The sequence below is a fragment of the Plectrocnemia conspersa genome, unplaced genomic scaffold (assembly GCF_051122295.1).
Source record: "Plectrocnemia conspersa isolate PC_06_02 unplaced genomic scaffold, ASM5112229v1 ptg000007l, whole genome shotgun sequence".
Classification (NCBI taxonomy): domain Eukaryota; kingdom Metazoa; phylum Arthropoda; class Insecta; order Trichoptera; family Polycentropodidae; genus Plectrocnemia; species Plectrocnemia conspersa.
In genome coordinates, this window is record NW_028277171.1 from 6752745 (window position 1) to 6779645 (window position 26901).

General features: G+C 28.1%; 1 protein-coding gene across 1 annotated transcript in view; it reads right to left on the bottom strand.

The window, feature by feature from the left end:
- SPR (G protein-coupled sex peptide receptor) overlaps positions 1 to 26901 on the bottom strand; it is a 263731-nt gene that overhangs the window by 177581 nt on the left and 59249 nt on the right. Inside the window, exon 2 of the mRNA XM_088188918.1 lies at positions 1844 to 1898. The gene's annotated coding sequence lies outside the window, so the exon portion shown is untranslated. The remainder of the gene's footprint in view (positions 1 to 1843; positions 1899 to 26901) is intronic.

Sequence of the window (26901 nt, forward strand, 5' to 3'; positions counted from 1 at the left end):
ATTTATTTCAAAATATTTATATCTTTTAAATAAATTATAAATAATAAATCTATTAAATTAATACTTACAATGTATGAAAAATAAAAAAACCGAGAACAAACTATCAAATAAAAGCATTTTTTATGTTTTCTATTCAATCAGAACCATTATTATTTGTATTATATATGAATGACATAAAGTGTTTCATTAATAATTCTTGTTATATGCAAATATTTGCTCACGATTTATTCATGTACTGTGTGGGTGACAGTATAAATACAAAAATATATTTAGTAAAGAACATTTTATTAATGTAAATGGATATTTAATCAAAGAAAATATTAATCTAAAATTCATAGATTTAAAATGTTCAATAGAATACTGTTAAAAAACTTATTTTATCGAGATGTATGTTATGTAGATATAGTTCTAGATTGATAATATTTCGTTGCTCTAAGATGTGAGTGCAACGATTGGCTGGATAATCACTGGTTGATTGTGGTTGGTCAGCAAGCTTTGCAGCCCTGAATACATAATGCTGGTCTTCAATGAGGCTAGATTCTAGAGAATCTCGAATACGATCATCGCAACAAGAGGAACTGACCACCAGAAACAGTATCTGCCATCTAGAAGACCGCGGACATCATCCCTGCGCCAGCTTCTCCACCACTGCTCGGAGAAAACGATATTCGCCCATCATATTAACCCGCAATATATGTATATGTAGTATAAACTAATAAATTATTACTAATTTCCACCTTCGTCATTCTGGCTGCTAAGTCACACCCCTAAGGGTTAAAGTAATGTTTTGCGTGTGGCGTGTTCAAATCAAGTCAGAAACTCATAGTTGATCAATGATCATTTTTGAGTTTCAAGAATAAGATCCTCACATAATCAATAAACGCCACTGCAGCTGGGGCCAGTGTTTATTAATGGCGAATTTTTTATCAAGAAAAACTCGAATATCGCCGCTAAGCCTTGAACTCGCTACTTTGGAGTTATTAGTCTGAGACATAAAAGACTGTGCTATTTCGTCCTCAAAAAAAATATAAAGTCTAATAAACGTCTTTGTATAAAATATTACTTTAAAGTGGGTAATCTTGTGAGATTCTCTATAGTCCTTAGAAACATGGGAGACAACGGATTCTATATAAATTCAGACTGTGCTTCAGTTTAAATATGAAGACTTACTAAAATTGCAAAAATTGATCAAGTATGAATCGAGAAATACAGGCCATTGAATCTGGATTTTTTATTTTAATCGTCAAATGCTGGTTAAGCCCATCCGCCACTTTCAATACATAAGTCCCAATACGAAGATGTCTCACAACAAAGAGCTATGGCGTGAACTATTCATCAACGTATGTATGTACATATATACATTTCATATTTATATAAATTATCGCACAATTTGTACGGCTAAAATAATATTAATTTGTACTTAAAATAACGTATAAATCACGAATCGGTATTGCACAATTATTTATCAAAGCTATTTGCATTATATCTAAAATTTGTTTAAGCATTTAATAAAATACGGCAATTTATGATAAAAATAAGTAAATGTTTGATATTTTTTTATATATATATTCAAAGGCGCGAAGATGTTTCACATATAAAATAAATTTGAATTTAAGACATGACGAAACCGTGAATGGATTTAATGTAGTGCAAACAGGGCGCAATATATTAACTGTAACGATTATATAACGACCTGAGGGCAACGTAAAAGACCTGTAACTTTCTTTTATGGCCGTCTTGTAACTGCCGGTTTAATGCTGATAAATTGAGATTATTTTTTTAGCACACATAATATAATACACACATCGGAGACGTATATTGAATAAGAAAAAATCTCACTGACCTCACTGGAAGCGGCTGGTTGGCGTTCAAACGATCATAGCTTTTTGATGAGCTTTCTGAAACGGAAAAACACAAGTCAGATATGGCAAAAGTGTTTGAGTAGAAAATAATGCGTTCGGCATGTGAAAATAGTTTCGATATACAGTGTTTTATTGGGAAGAAAAAAGTATCGCGGTTAAAATATAATTACAATATAACTTATTGTTTATATTAAGCGCCTCAATATAATATATAATAATATATACAATAGAGTTGAAACATTGTATGTTTGACATGTGTGGACAATATGTTGCTAAAACTTTAGATTAATTACGCCTATGAGTCAAGTTGAGTGATGGATGGATTTTTTCTGACTAAATTAAAAGTTTGACCTTTATATTTATACATACACATATACTGAATATAAAACATATAATATTTAATTAAATAATATTTTTATTTACAAATAAAAGTATTAAATTTTAATTATTACTTTATTATTACAATGGGCTAATATATGTGCGATTTTTTTAGGTTGTTGAAATTGAGAATTTATATTATAATATACGTATTTATACATTTATGTATATTTTCAGGACGATATCTGCGAATTTAAGAAATTAAATATTTTGTTTATTGATTCCGAGGACAAAAGCAATAATAATATTCTAAGAAAAATATTTGAGAAGATTTTGGATTATTGAAAAATATCCCTAAGTTAATTTCAAAAATAGAAATATGATTATTGACCTAAAAATAAAATGTATATTTATTTATTATAAAATATATATGTATATGAAAACAATATTTGAACACTTATACAAAAAGTGTTTAATACACAAATTTAACTTATGGTAAAATTTCATATTTTACTATTGTTTGAATTTTTAACTACGAGAAAATAAAAATAAAATATTTTTAGCTCGTTTATTTTAACTATATAATTATGTAACAATGTTTCGTATTTTTAATTGCATAGATAATATCTTGGAATTGAAAATTATATGTATTTACACATATATAGGTGGTTTTCACATACTTTCTCGATGAAAAAGTGTAATTTTAAAAGCAGTACTTTGAGAATTATTATTCTAGATAAATCGTTATCTTTGCATATTAAATATTTATTGGGTAACATATATATATACAAACATATATAACTGAAACAATTTCATTTTTTTTATTATGTTACTGATAATATATTAAATATTTAACCATTTGAGTGCCAAGCAGCGCATTCGCACTCGTTGGTGCACATGTCAAAATTACTAGAAGCATGTTACGTCAGTATCTAATGACAGTTTTAGGCTAAAAATATATTTAACTACGGATATATATTGTTTTTTACTTAAATTTTAATTTACAATGCTAGCAATAAATAATTAAAATGTACTTTTTTTTTTATCCAAGATAACAAAACGACTGAAACATTTAAAAATGATGAAGATTTGCTGAAAGATTTTGCGAATGGAATATGAATCTAAAGATAGTTTTATTGCTACTATTCGTAATAGACCTAGAGTTTTAGATCTCATCGAAAGTTCAGAAAGAAAAGAAATTGCCACATTTGCAACTTCCGGGTTCAATGAAGTTCAGGAAATTTCGATATATATCATTAGCCACCCTCTTTATTTTTTGAATCACCTGGTATAAAACACTAATCGATATGCAAATCTATTTTTGGTGAGGGAGGTGAAATGTATTTGATATAATTCTCTATACTCACTAAAATATTGGAAAAAGTAACCGTCAACATTTTTTCCCGTATGATCCTAAATGCATATATCATTTATAAATACATGTATGATACTTCTTTAATTTACATTAAGTATAATTGAAAAAATTAAGCAAGAATGATTACAAATTAATAATCTACCACCTATTCCAACTATAAATTAAGAGGGTTGGAAACATTACCATATCGTATTTTGCGAAGATGTTTTGTATGCGGTTCCTAAAATAAAGAACCTATAAAAAGATGTAACCTTAGTTGTATCAGATGTAAAAAAAGGTATGTACGGAATATGTGTAAGGCCAGCATAAATATGAAGAATAGGTAAAATAAACTTTTTTTTTATGACGTAATTATTATATTTCTATGTACAAAAAAATGTTTGCATATGCAATCTAATACTAAAGTCTAAGAAATAATAAGAAAAAATGTAACATAGTGAAGAAATTGTTGGCAAAAAAATGTATGGCACTCAAATGGTTATTATTTTTACATTTATATAATTAGAATTTATATTTTTATTTAAACAAATATAAGTGTGATTATGCACGTTTATAATTTTTTTATGATACATGATAGAAAAATTAAGTTAATTATAGTATAAGTATAGTTGTGTTTTTGATTGCATTTCTATTATTTATCTTATGCCAAAATATGATATGTACTAACTGTTTATTTCATTACTGATAAGTATGTTTTATACAGAATATACATAGTTTGCTCTAAAATAAATAACTTAAATTTAGCCATTCTTAAGAAAAAATGATCGCATAGAACAAAAGTTAGTATAAATACTTTAATGTATGTATATACAATAGATAAGATATTTTCACACTCGCAATGAAACGACTTTAATGATGATATTTTGATACGATGTTGAGCTTTATTTATTTAAATTAAATACGCAATTATATACTATTTTTTTTACGGCTTTTACCCACTTGTATACTATTTTTTTACGACGCTTTGTCACCATGAATACATACGATGTTAGTATGAGAAAGTCAAACGCGCATGTCCAACATCACGGGACAATTACATATTTATTACAATATAATGGTTAATTATATTAGTAACTATCGCATAAAGCTCCTTTTCTTTTAAATTATTTCTCAAAACCAATAATAATTTTCATGTATAGGAATTAAATATTTCTGAGCCTGTATGAAAATTAAAACTTGAAGATTTCATTACGAAAATTATGTTTATATTTTCCTTTACAGATAATTTAATTTATACTACTGATCCTCACATAAATTATGTATATATTATATTATTATAAATAAAACTTACCCAAGTTATTTGCAATTCGAATATTAATGTATAGTCAAATCGAACAAACCCACATGTAAAATTAACAAAAAATATTTTTATTAACAACAGTCACACTTTGTTTTTTCACTTAATTCCATTGGTTACCAGAATCAATAAACAAAATAATGCATTCATTTTCATTTTTTAAATATTTTTTAGAAAAACAATCTTTACGTAGGGTTTCAATTAGGAAAATTATATATAATAAATCCTTATTCTAATCAAGTGCATCTAATGATAATTTAATGCTGAAATGTTAACATTATTAGAAACATTTTATTTAATATAATAATTATTATTATTAACGCAGTTCTCATATTACATTAATGCCTTGTATATTTTTTTAAATTAAAATATAATGATTTATGTAATCGCTAGTTAAATAAAATACTTTTTTGACATTGCATAAAGCAACATACACTAATAAATAAAAATGAAAATCAATTCATGTTTTTGTTGATTCTAATTTCCATCTAAATCGAAACCTTTTCTCGGATCCTTCATAGAAGCGGGAGAAAAAAGGCACCAGCGCAAAAAGCCCATCGATTCTCAGAGCATCGACATGTACGTTTTTGAACCAAAAATAAAACTAAGTCGAAAAACACCTGAAAGAGAGGGATAAGGCAAAATTATTCAAATGAAGCCAGAGTCTGAGCTCGGAATTGAAACCGGGAGCCCTGCTAATTGAAAACTGGAATAACATCTTACACTTTTTTACCTTGGTTGCCTTGTAAAATTTCATAACCGTTTAAGTGCCGGAGGGGCAAAATGGCGTGCACCCACCGTATTATATAAAGGCAAAACACGGCGGTTTGCGCAGATTACAAATCAGCTCATCACCGCTTAATTGGAGCAGGAAATTCATGTGGAAACCAGTGGCAGCCAAACGGTTGCTCGCAGCAACTTAAAAGATAAATGTCTCATTGATAATTCATATGAACTTTTTATTGGAGGAAAACACGGAGCTATTGATTAAATATGCATGAAATGATTTATGCGCTTGATAAAAAAAACTCCGCGTTGTGCGTAATTTTATATGAGTAAAGTACGCTACCTGGATATAAAAATATAAAAACTAGGGAGCATGAAAAAATCAGGTAATTTCGAACTTATTTGTAAAATGCTATTTCTTATAGAAGGATTCTATATGTTTTGAAAATAAATATATTATGTTGTCAGAAAAGTTTATGTGGCCAATATATTTGTGGTGTATAAATAAATTCGGTGAAACGTATATTTAATCCTAGAATCGAATACTAAATCAGGCCTAAAAATAGTTTGATCGATTAAATTCAATGTGGAATGTTACATAAATTAGAAAATAGTACATAACTAACCATTATACATATATTAGGATATGTTAAAATAAAGAATATATTTTCCACGATGCATTTTAAATGTCAAAATACTAATTATCCTCGCCAATCCTGTGTATCGTCCTATGTGCAATAACAGCTGTCAGAAAATCGTGATTGTTATTTTTTTGTACATCATATAACAGATTTATTCGTAAGCATATCTACCTATTTGTAATTATTAACCCTTTTAAATTATTAGTTCAAGTGCAATTTACGTTTAAACTCGGATCAGAGGCTGCAGTAACACATCATAAAATATGCATAACATTTGTAGAATATATGATAATGCAAAACAAATAATGTATTTCAGAATAAGAAATCCTTATTGAACCTTTATATTTTAATTTTTAATACTAACAGCACCTGGGAATAAGAAAATAAAAATAGGTATTGAAGCAAAAGTCTATAGATTTTTCCATTCGAAAAACACAAAAAATTATATACATAAAACAGTATTTTCACCTTTTATTCTCTAAGATAATGGAAGTTGATTATTATATTTAATATAACTGTTTCGTAAGAATCAATATTTCACGCCACTTGTGTTTTTACAACCGAGTCGAAAAACAAGTATTGTCTAGCGCGTCCTTTCCAAACAAAAAGTAGTTTTATGCCAAATATTTGATATATTATACAATTTATAATACTGTCCAGGTCATAGATTTCAAAGTCTTTATTTTGTTAATGATAAATTGTTTGTTGAGCAACGATTGAACAGTGTTGTCTGTGGGTGCGTAAGTGGGCTGCAGGCGTCTCCAAAGTGGGTCGCCCTGGATTTCGGATCTCGAGCTGGACCAGTATATGCGAAGAGAGAGTTGGAGGGCTCTTGAAGTTCAGATGCCTTGAAATCTGATATGTATGTTCAAGTATAGATGCCAGCAGTTTCTCGGACTAAGTATCGGTGGGTAGGTCCTCAGACGAACTGTGTAAGAGGAAGTAATTACTGGTAGCCAGGGCCTGGATTCAGTTGATGTACCCGACAGTAGCAAACTTTAAAAATCAACTATAACACTTATATTTATATGTAAAACTAGTCATTGTTTTTTTATTACAAACTTCAAAATATAAATTAAGTTATTGAATCGGTAAGCCAAGAAAAGTATGTAGCAGAAGTTGCAAAAGTTTTATACTACCGAAACTAATGTTAACGGTCTATCGGAATTTTAAATTTTAACCTATAAAACTCAATATTCAGTAAAGTTTTATTTTATGTAAATTAAGCACTGACCTTAAATCACCTTCCTGAGTTTTACACACTGAAATGTGAGGCCGAGGTTGACCCTGAGATCGTCTTTGACTATGAGAGAGCCGATTAGAAGGGTTTCAAGAGTGTAGTCGAGTTCGGTTTAACGATTAGATGACGAAATTATACCCTATCTAATAATGAAACAATTAAGAAGGATATTAATTATTTACTCACCGTAACCGAGAAGGCTTACATATAATAACGTTGCTCAAAAACTTTTTCTACAACTTATTTAATTAATTCAAAGTAAATATTAAAAAAAGCAGTGGCGAAAAAATAAATCACCGCAATTACAAACTTGACTAATCGTCTGATACGAACCAAAGTTTTTGAACTGATTTATCATTGTAAAATATATGTTCAATAAATAAAAAAAAATGTGAATAATATGAAAAACAATCAGACAGTTATGTTCTTCAATTTTAATTTAATAAAAATTCAAGTGTCATCTTTAAGCTGCAATTTTACGTGGTTTAAATAACAAGATTAAATGATTCATACATAGTGAGCATCTAAAATAGTGACAAGAAAGATTTATTGTAAAGAAAATTCAATAAATAAATAACTGATATCAATAAAACAAAACCTAATTGAAAAAACTAATGATAAAGATCAAAGCATGCTATTTATTATAACTGTTTATTACTATAATAAAAATAAGTTCATTCAATTTAATAAACATATTTTAGTTTACAAAAAAAGGTTAATAAAAGCATAAGATAAATTAAGGCACGATCACAAAAACTTTATTTCAAAGTGAAATAAAAAAGTACATAATCTAAATATTCAAACTATTTACTTAGCTAGAATCTGGAGTTAATAAGAAAATAAATTCATGCCTCTACAGCAAGATGTGCTTGAGCATTTTCATAACAAGAAAATATTATAAAATGTTTTTTTTTATATTTTAATAAAATTTAATTTTTCAATTCAATATCTTCAGTCAGCTTTGACAATTGATAACTTACATTTGAAGGCATATTTTAAATAAAGTTATTTATACTTAATATATTGAATCTAATTTAAAAATATATATTCACCATAAAAAAATGTTTACTAAATTAATTTGATTATTAATACACCATGACATATTTGCATAATGTATTCGTTATGGAAAAATGTAACATTTTTTCTTCTCAATTTCAGGTGAACCGTGTAAGCTGTAAATTTAATATGCACAGCGATACCGCCTATCCAGTTTATCATATAACACACACAAATATACAGGGTGAAGTTAAAATTGTAATTGCCACTTTTATTCCCTTCGTGGATAAATCATCGTGACCGCACACTGTGATTAAAAAATGCGATAAATACAGATTAAGCCGTCAATGTTCTGCTAGTATAGCATGTAAATTAAAATTATTATACATAATAACACTACACACGCTTTTAATCTTTTGAATTATTTATGTGACATGTTTCAATTCCTATACGTATTTTTAAGATGTTTGTATAACGCACATTTCGTTGACATATAATATCTACATTGGTATACCTTAATTATATAAAGTTTATCTGTATTATCATTAAAAGTATATTATTATATTATAAAACAGTAATTTATTATTTTTCGCATTTCCTAAGCTTAAATACCAAAGTGTACTTAATGATTTCTTGTAGTGGTTTCCTTTTGCATTCTGGCTTAATTTTTTTGAATATGTGTAACATTTCTAACCACAATTATTCATAGTATTTTTTTAAATTTGTGTAGGAAGTTCAACCTCCTGACCATTTAAAATATATTAAAAAATAACTCTTTTTTCCAAACTAACAATAAGAGCATACAACCCGATATTGTCTATTTAAACCATCCCTTGCATTGACGATTTTCAAAGTCACTTTAAGGCATAAACATAATTATATTGCTGGTTGAATAATTAAATGATGCAATTGGCCAACCAATATCCGCATCTGTGATTCACAAGGGATGTCTCGAATCAACACTTAAAATGATCTGAAGCTTTGTTTAATTGTAAAACAATCACACGATTTGAAAACAGACGATTGTATTGAAAGAAGAACTATAAAGATACTCTATGGTAAATTGTACTTAACAATGAACTATTACTAACTTTTTCAGTGTTTATTTTAGCTGCAAAATCACACTCTTTCGAGCTCAAAACCTTATTCTTTGTATTCTATAACAAGTGCAAGATTTCAATTAAATATATTTATTAGCCATTTATATGAGAGATATAAAGAAAGAAGGTTGCAGTTTTGACAATAAAATTAAGAATAGTAGAATAAGTTTCTGCATAGAACCATGAAATAATTAAAATAAAATTTATTTGCTATACATCTGATACTAAAACGATCGATTATGATATTTAGTTTTTCACAACCGTAATCTAACAAGATAATATATTATCAGTACCCAAGCTTAAAAACATACATAATTATATTGAATAAAAAACAAAATGAAAATGCAGTGAAAAAAAAGAAATCTACACAATTAAGAACTATAATAAGGAAACTGATCAGATCATTAAAAACGTAAACTTAAAAAACTAAAACACGCAAATAATTCATTATGGAAAATAACATTTATCGCCCTAAAACTTTCACCGTTAAAAACTGACGCTTTTTATATACGAACTAATTAAGAATTTTAAACATTATAAATCTAAAAATAGTCAATAGATGGATAATAAAAATAAATATCGATTAAAAAAATCGCAAAGTTAGCTAAAATTAAATTTTAAGCGTAACTGAAATTTAAAAAAATTAAAAAGTATTGTAATTGACAGATTAGATAACTAAGTAATTAAGCAATCTCTTAATTATTTTTTTATTATCTAACAAATATCTTTAAGGCTTACTTATTTTTTAGTAAATCGCTAAAAATCATTAGATAACTATCCTACAAATCTGATTAGCTATCGCCTTATTTATTTATTTTTGTCATTTATTGATAATATTTGAAAAAATATGTGTTCAAAAGAATCTTTAGGAAACAGTACAACTACCGTAAAAATCACTCGACAACACATTAAGCAATTAGTTTGACGAAACACATATGCGCTAATTTTAATATTAAAATGAGTACGGATCTTTTAATGTTAGATATATAAAAAGCTTTCGACACGGTATGAAATGACAGTTTGATAATAAAATTTACAAATACAAAACCCCCGACTATCTGCTACGTTCAATTCGCTTATACCAGAAATGTAGAAACTATGCTGTTACACTAAATAAGGAACCGAGTAAAATTCCACCTAGAATTCCTCAGGAAAGTTTGCTCGTGCCGTTTCTCTTTGTCTTGTATACAAAAAATATAAAAAACGTGCTTGTCAATGTACGCTGACAATACAGATAAGAGTGCTTAGGCTCAAACCAATTTAATAACTTATTAACTCAAGTAAATATTTCAAAAGGCAAATATTAAAATAAACGAAAATAAAACAGGCAAATATATTTACAAATTGTAGACAAAGCTTATCATCATTTCTTAAAAGTAATGTAAAATAGAAATATGTGTTAAATACCTGACTCCAAATTTCCTGACAACACATTTTTTAATCTAAGTGGCTAGCTGCTATTGCGACATAAAAGAAATAAATAAAATCTTAATATTAAAACAATTATTCAGACCCATCTAAACATTTGCCAGTCCAGTGTGGAGTTACGCTTGTAATAAATGTTTTTTTCTAAATTACAAGTCATCTAAAATATAGCTATAAAATTAATATATAATAAATATTTTTATACTAACATTAAAAAACAAGTATTTTAATATTACTTGAATTTTTATAACTATTTAATTTACCACCCTGTACTTTTTAATTCAATTTTTCCATTCGGAAATTCAGTTTTTCGATAACTACTGGAACGACACATGGAAATGATTTATGTTAGGTGTTATCTAAAAATTGGTGAAATAGGTAATATGTTTTTTCATATGAGATAGTTTTTAATGGCGTTATTGATTTTTCTCACACGCATATGTATTATAATTAATAATTCTGCGTGCGTTGGTCGAACATTGGAACGTATAATTATATTATTTACAATAACGCACATTTCCTAGATATTCAATAACACGTTAGCGTAATTAATGTAAATCTTCATCAAGGCAAAATAATTCTACGAACGTTATTAACGTTCGTTGCCGAACTTGTTAGGGCGTGTTGCAAATTTTGACATGAAACTCGGTTTTGATTTTCACAATACGATTTGTAATACGCGGCGCGCACCGTAATTAATTATTAAATAGTAACATATCAAGTAGGTAGCGGGTGTAAGCGAATAATAACTGAATTGAAATTGTTAACAATACACGTACCGTAACATCGAATTGCAAACAGGCAGACAATGCCGAAAATATGTGTACAATAATATAATAGTTTATTCTGGACCCTTTACGGTTAATCGCCTGTGAGGTGGTGGAGTTAATCGCCTTATGACGTAATTGTAAGTGAATGGAAATATATGGATAAACACAGAAGGGTTTTAACTTATTCATGTGAAATAAAAATTCAGGATAGGATTAGGATAATAACATGATAATAAAATATGGATAAGTATGTGTATAATAAAATTAAATCAGAATTATTGAAATTACATATTCATCCGCATCAAGAAAAAATAACTTTCATATTACTATTTTTGTGCGTTATTAAGATTATCCTATAGAATTATAGTAGAGTACGCTCGAGATAAGGATGCCGGTTTGTTATTGTGTGCGTGTACATGTATATGAGAGGGAGAAGCGATATAGCGTGTACTTCGTTGTCTCGCTTTCTCTTTTAAGGACAGTCGCTGATTCGTCAACGCTGGTATTCGTCATTAAAGTGCAGTGTGGCACAGAAGTTCGATCTTTTCTAGTGATTTATTTTAAATAATTTTGTGTTGATATTGGTTTAAAACCCAGATATGCCCACTGTCCCATGGGTAGGTCACTAAACTCGTGCCACTGTTTTTTTATTTATAAATGAAATTTCTTGGGCATATCTGGGTTAATTGATATCAAGGATTCAAATATTCGTTCTCTTACCCGTGGATTAAAATATTTTAATTATTTTTCCATTAATCTGTACATTGTGTTTTTTTTTTACACTATTCTCTGTAAGGCTTAAAAAAGTTATTATTCTTATCGTTGCGCCAATGATAATTTTTTAATTTATTCAATGGACTCTAATGATTTAATAGAATCGTCCAGCCATTAAACAATCTGCGAATAATTTCTTTCCCCATTTTACATCCTTTTGTTTTTGAAGAATAGCTAAAGACTTCATTATTTTTTTGACTAGTGAAAGATTTTGAATTTTGCAAATAATAAATTAATGACATCAATGTCTGGTTTCTTCGATTATATAATATATTTTTAATTGTCCGTTGAAATTTCCAACTTAGCTCAGATATATGTATGTTGAATAAACATATATTTTCATTTAAAATAAAAAAAAAAAATATTCTGAGCGAAATTGTTCCTTATCCCGAGCGTACTTCTAACAATAAATTATTTCGTAAATACATAAATAAAATATTTTCAATTTTCTACTAGTATTCTTCAGATAACACTGAACCATTAAATTAACTTCTAAAAAGTGGGTTTTTATAACCATCGTATGTTTTATTATGAATAGATATTTTTATTCTGCTGCAAAAATCGAAGATTTTACAATAAATTTTTAGTCCACTATATTTACAGATTATGCTATTTCAACTCTTATTTATTATAAATCTTTCATTGGATCATAACAGACGTGATCCTCGTTACGACGAGGTAAACACAATCAATGACTATTTAGTGAGACTCCAAACTGAAATCAGTGATATCCCTTTTATTAATTAAACTTGTGGAAGAAATAATCAGCTGCACCAATAACTCTGAGATCATTGAAATTACTATTTGAATATTTAAAATAATAAATAAACATCTCGCCAGACAAAAAAATTCATGAACGGGTTGTTTCCCACGTCATCTGGACGAAGTACCGTAACACGAAATCTCTTTCTTTGTTGCATGCAAAACCCAGTGGCGTAGCTATGGGGGGACGGGCTTGGGGGCGGCATTTTCGCGATGGGATCGTCTAGTGTGGTTCTTAACCCTGAATGCACTAAAACATGTATAAATCCACAAATAACAAGAGCTTAATAATAAACAATTTATTATCTAAAGAAATGCTGATTTTATGACCCTGCAAAAAATGTATGGAGGGAGCGGCAATTTTAAGGATCGCCCTGGGCGGCACATACTCTAGCTACGCCACTGGCGACACCACTCCCACTTTTATTTCTAGGAGATTGGCGTCAGTCCTGGATTTTTAAATCAATAAATTTAATTAACCTACAATACCACTAACTTCATTTCATAATTTTGATATTTATGTCATTGATTTTTTTAATTTTGCGCAGAATTTTAAGGATCTTTTAAATAAATATAATTATCATTGCTAAATGTGTTCCTACTATTGTTGTTTCCAAAAGCAAATAAATATTTATATTTGTTATAAGAAAAGAGCATTAGTATATAATAAAAAAAAAAAAAAAAATATTTTTTAGAAGCGAAGGGTAACACCCCCATGGTGTATGGCTGAGAGACAAATAGTAGTGGATTCTAATTAGAATGTAACGGTAAACCGTCGAGCTCGATAGGGAATCATATGCAAAAGTATAAGTATGCTATAAATTAGCAACCTATATAACGACTTAATAAATGATTTTTGATTTTACAATATTATTTTTGTCTTTAATTAATAGAATACTATAAATACGAATAAATAAAAAAACTATTATTTTTGACGAACTGACGATATTTAGTCGTACTATTTAGAGAACATTTCTCGAAAAAAAACAAAGAATGAATAATAATAAAATAGTTTATCATACTATAATATTATATAAATACAGTAGTTGCTCACTCTTTTTATCAATAATCGCACATTAATTTAATTTCTTGATTTCAATTGTGTTAGATAATTTTAACTTAATTAAGATGCGCTTTGGTAAATAGTTAACCATTGCGCATTGATAATTGTCGTAAAAGCTAGAGCCTGCGAGATTTTTTACGATCTCGGAAAAAATTTTCCCACGAAGGAAAATTATGAAAAATCATTTTATTTAAATGGGTAATATTTTTAATGGCGCATGCCATTATGGATCGATAATATCAAATCTAGGTACAATATGTTTTGTCTTAATAATAAGAATAATTTTAAGATATTTACATATACGAATTATTTCTGTCTGAATATCACGGTAAGTTTATTTTAGGAGCACTTCGATATGATTCGCTGGGTTTCCGTATAAATGTTTATGTAATCAAACATTTACACAAGTAAGGGTAAGGTACTTGACAAACTCCAGTTTTTTTACGCAGAAATATGTTCGTGCGAAATCAAACACATGTTAAATTTACCTTTAGCAAGAGAAATCCGATTCCTGAACAAAATATCGACAAAGAAAGAAATCTTTGTATACAACACAAATAAAGTATATTCCAACCGTATAGAAATATCGATTTCACTTAGGTATTAGGATACTGTTTTTATAAACAGGGCGCACTTGCGATATGTATAAATACTGAAGCTGGAGTTCCTCAGGGATTTTGCTCACACTGTTTCTTTTTATTGTATGTATATAAAATACCGTAAAATCTAAGACAGTAACGAATATGTACGGGTCTTAAGCCAAGCGTAAGTAATTTAATAAATTTAATAAAATATTCTGAGATTCAGAAAATTATAAAAGTGCTAGTATATAACATTTTTCTATTGCGGATGTTTTTAAATTTCTAATTGCTTCGGTTTAGGTTTTTTTAAGTGCAATTTAAGTAAGATTTCTGCTGGTTTGTATTGGTTATATTTCTGTTTTTAGTGTCATTGTATTGATTAATTATTGTGACGAGTTGATGTAAATATCAAAATTATATTTATTACTTTGGAATGTTACATTTTTAGTTGCAATATTTTCTCACATGCTTTTTAGAATATTGCCTGTGGAATGGGTAATATAATAAAAATATCGCTATTTTAACTACGTCAATGTTGTTTTCTTTTGCGTAATACTCAGAAGAGATTTACGCAAATGTACATATTCTAACAGTAAAATGAAAAACAATATTGATAAAAGGTGTTTGAATACGCGTTCTCCGTGTTATTTTCATCTCGTCCGCTTATGTATATTTTAAATCACGGTCTGTGATGAATAATTAGGACGCTGCGACGAGATTGTCTCGTCCAATTCTGATGGAAGAACGCTGTAGGGCTAATTCAACCAGGCCGGGTTCTAATCCGTTTCCGGTTTGCAAAAAAATGAGACGCAAGTGGGTTGATCAATCCGCGTTAAGGGTTGGGGTGAGATGAATGGTCCTTTAAGGGAATTCCTGACCGGCATCGATAATCAAAGGAGGGTCGCCAAATCACGTCCGCAATTAAGATGGAGATTGCTATTGGGTTTAATTATAAGGCTCCTGTGTGTATTAATACAGAATTAAATAATTGTGAAATTAACAAAAATTCCACATAATTTTATAGGTCATATCTTGGTTGAATTGCTAAAAACTAAATAACTAATACACAATCAAAAAATATACAATATATACATACTACAATAGAATCTATGTGTGAATCTCACATTTTTCAAACTCAATCTTGTCTGGGAGATTGGAATTTGTGATTATCATCGATCACCTCAGATTAGGTTTCCCTAGCTTTTCTTAATCTTATAGATAAATATCAAGGTGATAAAATAAATTAAAGCTAGGTCGCTAATTTAATAATAAATATTTAATTAATATTAAAATTAAATACAATAATATTATAAAAATCCATTGCATTGACGATAGATAACATATATTTTAATTTAATTTCTACTGAAATTTATTATTTACAACGTTGCAATAAATTTAATAGCTTATTGAGTATGGGAATAGCATTAAAATAATAAATAATTATGAGTCAGCTATAAAATTACTTATCTTTATTGTTATTTTTCTCATTAAAAGTGAAAGCTGTATGTAATTATTTTTATTTATTATTTGGACAGTATATAAAATCGAAATCTCACTATTTCTCTACATCTCTCGACGATTACAACTCGTCCCTATAGGCAATGCGTTTAAAAACTAGAGTTTGAGACATATTTACGATAGTCAAGAGCACTTTTCTCACAGCACATAAAAGCATCCTTTCTTATAGTATGTGTTTGAACTTTATAATGAAATAAACATAACAGCATACTAGCACGAAAGCTCTGATAGCTGAAAGACCTAAATTTTAATCCGATATGAATCTTCTATTGTGGTTGGTAGATTGTAAATATTATTTATTATAATTAAAAATCCGATCGATCATCACAGATTATTATTTCATGGATGATTCTTATCTTACGGATAAATATTGTGTAAAGAAATACAATATATAAACAAGATAAATTATATATGGGTACATTTAATAATTGTAAGCTGTAAAACTGACTTATAAAATTTGATTATATCTGGTATCTCACTACTGTAAGTAGTTGTTGATTGTGTTTACATCATTAAAATGCATAGTTCTAACGGCTATCATGTTTCACTGTGAGATTTAAAATAAATTTTAAAATCTGACATTCAACTGTATATACAGATATTGAACAGGAACAATTTTTTTGTACTTTCACACAACTCTGCTTTTTTGTTTAATAAACATCTCAAATCTGTTTTGGTATGAGTGCTAAGATTTTTAAGAAAGAATTATTATATAAATATTTTATATTAACAGATTTACAAATTTTGATAGTAACAAACTGCTCTCAATTTTTCATAGAACAAACTATACAATTTTTTTAGTAAAACAAGACTAATTTTCATTATTTGTATTGAACTAGTAAGTTTATAAAAAAATTAAGTTTTTACTAAATTAATTTATTCTATTTATGTTTTTTTAGAAACCGATTAATACCTATTTTTGAATTTTGCACAACAATAAAAAAAACAGTAAAAAATATTTATTTCATTAAATTGCTTTAAGGTTATTGTAACTGCACTTATCGTAGCAACGATTGTTTAATAAAAATAAACTAAAATTACTACAGTATGTTTACCATAAAATGCGCTTCAAATGATTACTTAGGCCGGTTTCACACGTGCCGGATGGATTCACCCGGCACCGGGCCGGCGCCGTTTACAAATCTTTCACACGTAGCCGGTCTCTGGCCGGTTTCTGGCCGGTTTCTTCCCAACCCGACCTATACCCCGTCAACTGGTGCCAGTAATTTAGGATTAACGGCTTCACATAAGTCCTTCCACACATTTCGCGTTATTTTTTTATTTTTGTATGTATTCTACTAAGATAATTAAAAGAGATTACATTAATATAATTAAAATTTCGAGGTCTATTTCTTCCGCTATTGCCTAAACACGAGGAATATATATTATATTTTATTACAAGATACCACAATCACTGTCAACGGCCCGGTTCATGTTTGAGTTTTACCCCCACCACACTCAATTCGGTACCCGGCGCCGGACAGTTTAGTGAGCGCGGCCGGCGACAACCCGGCAGTCAGCGCCGAGCCGGCGCCGGGTAGATTTGTCCGGCACGTCTGAAATGATAGTACTAGCCCATACAACACCATCCCCACTACACGGCGCCGGCCCGGTGCCGGGCAAATCCACCCGGCACGTGTGAAACCGGCCTTAATCTCTAAAATTGTATTTTAATAGTTGCTTTAAATATTAAAAAAATAATTTTAAGTGTCCTTGGATTTCATTTTATTACTTTAAGCTTTTCTAATATAATGTTCTGTGAATAAGAATATGTACAATACATATTTTAAAAAACATGTTTTAATAATTTGATATGCCGGATGAATAAATTAAATTTAGTAATAAAATATTTATTTTTCTAAAATATTTTTAGCATTTATCTGACAGATTCAATAAAAAAAGCGGTTATTAACCCTTTCACCACGAATGGCTTCTAAATAAGTCATCAGTAAAATCGCCAGCACTCATTAGGCACCTAAAGGTGCCATAAACCATTAAGTCTAATTATATGGTTATTTCTTATAATTTAAAGCTGTAAATCACTTTATTATTTATTTTTATTAATCCATAATATTTTTAAAAATATGGCACGAATAGGTTCCCCCCATATATTTACAAATTTCGAAATGCGCGCCAAAATATCAGCCGCGATAATAAGGTTGAAAAGCAACATACTTTAGAATCTGTTTTTAATAACTGAACTTTTGTTTTTTTTTAAAATTAATTTAGGTTTTTTTAAAATCGGTATTTCATAGATTTTTTTTCTAAATAATTTTATTGCATTCACATCAATATCCTAATATTTAAATTTATTTTAAAATAAAAATAAATACTGTTAGGTGCTTAAAGTATCTGCAATAAAATAAATTATAATATAATAAAGATATTCTCATAAAAAAAGTAAATTTCAGGCATAATATTTCTGGTATGTGTAAAATCCTAACTAAGCACAATAAAAAATATAATAATTGAGTTAATAGATGTTCCAACAAAGATTAATAAAAGTGATAAAATAAAAGTGTATATATTTTAAAGATATATCAATGCTTAAATGATAATAAATGTTCAGAAGCAAAAATAAGAAAATTTGCAAAATTTTACTTTTTGCTAAGCTTGTTATTGAAAAACTGATTTTTTATTCAGCTCTGTATAAGCTTTCGTGAAAAATCATTATATTAGAACAACCGATAGCTATTCATAAAGAAAACCACTACAGAATTTCGAGAAACACAAATAATAATTACCGACATACTTATATTTTACTTAATTAGAGAAGACATACATTAGAAAGGCGGAGTTTGACTAATCAAATATAAGGTTTGACATTTGAACTTTATTTAAGAGCACGACAACTCACCGTTTTACCGTTTTAAAAACATTACAAAGCATATATTTCGTATATATTCCACCCTTAAAACATATTTAGAGCAGCTGTTTACTTTTTATATAAATAAAATAAAAATGGAAAATTTCTGTATCATCGTTTCTTTGGATCTTAAAAATGAGCCACACCGTATTTTCACAACAATGGTAAAGAGATATCGTGATTTCGTAGAATAATTGTGGAATAATAATGGAACATTCGTCCCGAAACGTTAATTACCATAGGTGTCGCTGAAAATACTACTATTTATTTGGAAAGGATGCGCGCTAGATAATACATTTTAATAATACTATTATTTAACAAAAAAATTATTGCGCATAATACTATTGTTATTGTACCCTTTGGTTAACAATTGCTAGAGTGGCCATCTAGACCATTTATTTTTAAGGCATGAACACATTTTGTGGACGTGTTTAAAAAGCAATGTCATTGGGTCGCATACAAAATTATCTAAGATATATTTAAAAATGTGCTTTTTATATATATATATATATGATTTTTAAAATAAATTCTTACAAGTTTTTCTAGTGTATATTTGTCTGAAAAGTCACACCCCTTCGACTTTAAAACCCGAAAGATATAAAAAAGGCATTTTACGTACGGATAGTCCAAATTATATTTATAGATTATTTTTATCGCTTTAAATGGCTTCTGCTTTGAATTTTTTGCAATATTTAATTATTTAAGAGAGTAATGCAGTAACTTTAAGTTAATTTACATCGCAATTTTACGAGTGAGCATCGAAAATAATTGAATAAAGAACATAAGTGTTTAATTGGAAACAACATAAGGGTTTTAAAAAAAGTTACGCTATTCACTCTTTGCTTGACACACTGTATACGAGTTTTTTTTTACATAGTAATCCAATATAATGGCCCGCTTCAGGAAAGTTTGCTTTCAGACACGTTTGCTTGTGTGGGCTGTCGTTGTTTGTTTTATTTAGTCTTTACTATCGCTGCTATTAGTCAACGCCTGCAATGGTTAAGTTCAAAGGGAAAAGCATAATGCACCGTCGGTGCATTAGATAAAAGCAAAGTGGCCATTAAGCGCAAACGAAAATCTGCATGCTTAAATTGCAAATTGGAATCTTAACGGCGATCGAAAAGTTTGATTGTTCGGTAGTGCCGTAACGAACAACAACTACTTTATAGTATGATAGTTTTCAAAGGCAGAAGAGTGGATTTCAGAAATGGTAGATCGTTTGAATTTTAACGAGACACTATAACCGGTTTTATACACTTATATTTTCATACGAAACATTATATATGGGGTATGAAAATAAATAAGAGTATGTCTATCAAAATTAATGTTTTTCTATCTCAGTTATTTTTATGTTCAAAAATCTTAAGAGAAAAAATCTATTAATATAGTGGCGTTGGTATTTTAATGTATTCAATCCGAAAACACCTTAGAAACTCAAGCTATGTGAATTAGTCAATGACAGGCAAGATTGATGCAGCAGATTAAACAACATCTTTTAGGTGGAACTGGATCGTTATGATAATTTATGGTACAATTCCAGTTAATTTACTAATTAATTATTATGAAATTAATGCGATACAAAGTCAAGTGTATTGTTTCATTGTAGTCTTATCATTTGTTACCGTTTTGTTTGAATGTAGTGGCGTTAAGAGCAAAGTACCTATTAGTAAACGTATTTTCCACGTGAAAATAACTTTAATACACCATATAATTGTGTTGTTTAACTGCAAAATATTATACATTATTCTTGCCCGTAAAAATAAATTTAACAGAACAGGCACAAACATCTACATATATTAATTTTTTCCACTTTAAATCTTACATATATTGCAACACAAATATGAATTACCAAAGTACTTTAATTATGTAGTTAAAGTAATTGTCAAGTAAACATCACATTTATTTTGTTATAAAATCATCAAAAGTTGTTGAAATTAAACAATATTTTTTTAGTTACACTTTAGCTAAAGTCAAATCATAATAAGCATAAGATACTATAATATATTATTTTATGTTAACCAGTACAATAGATGAGTGTTAAAGGAAAAGATATGGGTTTGAATCACATACGGACCTTAGTGTATTTAAATTTCTATCGTATCTGGAAGATCAGAATTAGTGATTATTATATAATTTTAATTCCAATCGATCATCAAAGATTAGGTTAACCTAGATTTTTAGTATCAGAATGTGGAGTTTAAATTTGCGCTAACACATATATTGTAATCATTTAATGAAAAACTTTAATGAAAAAACCGACATTCATTCCGAAATTACCTAATATATATTATACATCTCCCGAATACCTTGAATTATTATTCACATAAGAACGTATGTAAAAATATTAATAATAATTTATTATTAAATTATAAATCTTCTGACTACCACATTTTTTTAAATAAAAAAAACACACTCAAAAAGAAACGGAAATTTAAGTACAATACTTACAAAAATGCTAAAAATTAGAACTAAAATGATAAAGTGCATTTTTTAATACTACTACACCTTTTATTATATTTTACAATCATAAAAGGTTAAAATTATTTTTAAAAGGATTTTTTTTAACCTTACCTAACCTAATATAAACATTGAATTATTAAAATAGTAAAAGTTCTATTCACAGTATAATATTTAATTGAAAATTAAATTACATCAAAAAATAAACCATCACACTTTTTAATTAATAAAACAAATATCTTACTCTTATATATGTTTTTATAGTTGTCATACCATTTGGATTTTTAAACTTATAAAGTTTTTATAGGAATATAAATGTATCAATTACTACATAGTTGTAGCAAATAAATATATAAACTAGTAAGTTGGAGAGAAAGATAACAATGCCCATTAAATAATAACCACAACTTTCACAAAGGTATGCTACGAAAAACAATAACACAAAAATACTAATTACATCTACAATTGAATGATAACAATCAAAAAGTTTTATGTTCAATAAATAATTAACAACTTTCTATTGCTTTTTGTATAATTATGTATTCGAAACAGTCTCCAAGGCGATACAGTAATTACAATGTAAGTACAAGCCTTGAAATTACAAAAGGTACACATTTAAACGGATGGCAGTTTACCCGCAAGAGCCATGTTGACCACGATGACCATGGACATGGGCAAAATGACCGGAGGGATCGATGCGTTTTGGACTGAAATTGAAATAAAATTTTATCACCGGTGTTATACTCCAGAGCGCATGCAATAAAGGCTCGGCGAGTATACGATATGACCCTGGGGTCGTGACATTTGCCAAAGTTTCGGTACCCCTGACGATTTGCCAGGTCATAGTTGACACACACATACACGTGCACAAAGGCTGTATGTAATGCTCCGTGCAAAGCTTTCAAAAGTTTCCTCAGCACCCAGCTCATCAGCAGACTTATGGATTCTTGAACGTCCGTTCTTGAAACGTCTGAGAGCTGCCGCCAACAGGTGTTTAGAAACTTATTATGGCTTTCTATATGAAAAGTTTTATAGAAAAAAGTATTACGTATGACGTCTGAAGTTTCACGTGATGATAATGATTAAGGGATTGAAGCATTCTCGTGGGATCGTTTCTGAAAGTTCTAAACCTTGTTATTATGTAATAGCTAAACTAGCGGTGATACGGAGTTAATCGCCAACAATAAGGATAATATGGCGAAACTTCTAGGGAGAGTGGAGGGCGAGGGATTAAAATTAGATCTGTAATTAATATGAACAATGCCAAAACTAGAAATGGGTAAGTATTTTATGAAAAAAAAATTAGATTTTGCTCTAAAAACGCTAAGAGTTTAATTTTAAATAAGTAAAAAAATATTTTAAATAATTAATTTGGCGATGAAGTGTTATTTTCTACATTTAACCTTCAGCGATCAAATTGAGTAATTCCATAATATATAATTATTAGACATGTGTATTAACTGTAACGATCTAAACGTTTAGTCCAAATCATACGATATAAATACAAACTCCATTTATTTGTACCAATGCTACTCGATCCACAAAGTTTTAACATTATTTTAAATACAAATATAAATATTAACTACAATCATGATTTATATTTTTATAAATACTGATTTGTTATGTGACTCTGTAGAAAATTTTCCATGTAATGTTAAAGTCAAATGAGCCAAATCAGATAACCCATTTTTGTAATTTTAACAATAGTAACAAATATTGCTTTTATAAATTGCAATTTCTTTATTTACTAGATATGTATTGCTTATGTTTTTTTGTTAACCCTTTAAAATATTAATGTAAAATAATAATTTTTGATTAAGTTTATCGCAAAATCATTTTTAAATGTAAAAATCGTATTGTTTAAATGTGATTCACAGAATACTTCTTCATAATTTAAATTTTGGCTAAATGTTTCAACCCATATTGATAATATTTAAAATTATCACAGTATTTTTTTATTTTTTTATAATAAGCTATAAGTAGATATAAAAAATAATATATATTAATCGCTGTAATCAAATGAGTCATATCGCTATTGTTTTTACTATAATCAAGTTAATAATATCGTTTTGTATTTTCATGAGTATAATTATAAATACATTTCTGATATTTTTGTTAAAAGGTATTAAAAAATTGCTTGCAAATGTGATTTTTTTTCATGTATCAAATGTCGTATATAGTATATTATATATATATATATATATTTATTAGTTAATGTGATTCAAGTAACTAATTATGAGACGCATAATACTCTAATTTAAAATGTTAGTTCTAGTAAATATGATCATCTCGTTGCAACATTTTTTACCTAATTATAATATAATATAACCAATAAATCAAACATAAAAAAATATTAAAACCGTAAAACATAAATCGCAAATAGAGAAGGAAGTAAAAAATTCACAATGCATTGAGCACCGGATACAATTAATTAATTCGAATTGCTTTAAATCAGGGAAATACATACTCGCTTAAATATAATTCAATTTACATAGTTAACGGATGTGAGTCATAAAATCAATATATTAGAGTAAATCAACACTTGAAGAGTCAATGGCTACAAATAGGAATGAGAATATCGTTCTAAATAATGTCGAGGCCACTCGACCGTAAATAAATAGTTGTCGCAAATACTTGTTAAATTGTATTTGCGGCTTTATTATAAAGCATGTACCAAATAAGTTTATTAGGTGACGTATGCTAACGCTCGTGACGATCGGAGACTTAAATAAACGGATGGTTTCTTTACAAATAAAAATAAATACTATGGTATTCGTACCGTAACAAGTACCGACAGACAGTGAAATTTTGCAATCCGGATTAAAAAAGCTTGATAACCGTTATATAACAGCTTATTTATTAGAAAGGTAACAGACAAAAATGAAACTGTTTCTAAATCGTCAAATTAGCAGAGAAAATCCCCTAAATTTAACGGCTAATCAACTCCCCTATCTCTACATCAAACACTTTCATTCAATATACACTTTCTACTATTCTATCTGAAACTTTCACTAGACACACAAAAGTTCATTTGAACTGGCACCAAGCGAAGCTACGCCGAGCATCGACCAAGGCTGGACCAGAGTTGACTTTTCACGTCAGCCCTAGTCCAGCTACTATAGACAAATTAATTCTACAAATCACAGATAAGGCGACGAGAGAAACAGGTATCTATAGAAATTATACGAATTGTTTGGTTTTCAAAAAAGGTTGATGGTTTTATAATAATTTAAAGTATTAATAACTATACAAAAAAATCTAAGGTTAAAATATATGAAAGATCACGATTCTCAAAGAATATGGGTAATAAAAGACCCAGACATTTAAAATCTTAGAAAAAGATACACACGTATGTAGATATTTTTATATACTTCAGACAGTCTTGTAAAAATGTGTAATTCTCATTATAAAACAATCCTTAATTTACAAAAATTAATAATATTTACTACAGTATCAATATATATTTTATTATTAATTATATAAAACGTTGTTACGAAGTAGAAATAACTTATTTGTACAAGTATCAAAATGTCAAATTTCAAATTTTATTTTTATAAATTCTGGCAATAGCATCAATCATTAATAAATGTATCTAAATTGTATTTAAAAAGCAATATTGCTATACTATGAATATTTAATTTGCTGTATGGTTTATTTTCGGCGGTATTTTGATAAACATATAACAACGTGTTTACGACACGATAATGTTACCCCCAACACAGTTTCAAAAAAATTGTCTGTACATTATATCATATTTTACTTTATTATTATTATTTATATTGTAACTATAGTAGACCCCTGAATAGCACGGTAAATTAACGACGTGCTATTTGGATGCATGTAGTTGGGGGACTGAAACATACTCATACATTTTTTGTATAGTGAGATATCCTTCCTTTGGTTTGATGACACAAAGTACTCAAATAGTATATATATGTACTGTATATTTTAAATTATTCGTAAGTTATATTCATATAAATAGCATATGCCTTTGTTTTCATTAGATATTTTATTAACACCAGCTACTATTAAATTATTAAAAAAATATTTTCAACTAACAATTAATAATTAACAAAATAAATTATGGTACATATTTTTTTCTGTCACGTATACTTTTTTTAAAAGTATTCTGATGGACCAATAAATAGGAAACATATATTTCACATTATTTAAAAATATATATAGTGAGAAATTAAAAAACTTAAGCTCAATAAGTCTGTTTAATACTCGTAAAATATAAATTAATTTATGCTAATGTTTTAACGTTAATGCATCAAAGGTACGAAGTTTTTTATAAAACGAATAAATTAATGCAAATTTTCTTCCTTTTAAATATAATTTTAGCTTAGAGCATTAAGGAGTATATTCGAAATATGTTTTTAATTACTTTAAAATGTTATAAAATAGAAAAAACTAGTTTAATGGCAAATTGTTTACAATATCGCTAAATTAAATTTTATTATATATGTATGTAAAGGATATAGTTATAAAGTTTCTTTGACACACTTAGTAAAAAATGTGGCACTTTACTTTGAGTTTCTAATTACGATTATATAAAAGGGTACTGCATAGTAACAAGACACTTATTTCATATAATATATTAGGAATATAATTTGCCTATTTGTATGCTGATAACATAGAAATACCATGTACATATATTTATTATACATTGTAATTTTTATACTAAATAAAAACATGACATGTTATTTTATAGGGCAATGCGTCTGACTACACGTGGAAGACATTATGAATATACATAAAATATATTATTATATACAGATAAATAAAATATAAACATCACTCACAATATACTGCTTCTAGAAGCATTGAAAAGCTTCGCGAGTTGAAAACGTTTATAATTATCATACAATGGATAAAATTGTGTTTAATATTATATTATTTGATAACTTAAAACGAAAACGATGTTTATTTTGTATTTCTGAAGCATTGTATTTTTTTGTGTATTTTAATATTTTATGTTTAATTCTAGGAATATATATATATGCTAAATAGTAAGCAAACGAATTATATAGTGAGCGTGTAATCGATGGGAATTAAAAAAATAAGAAATTATTTTAATGATGTATCTGATCGATCATCGAAAAATCAGAAGATGAGGAACGTGTTTCA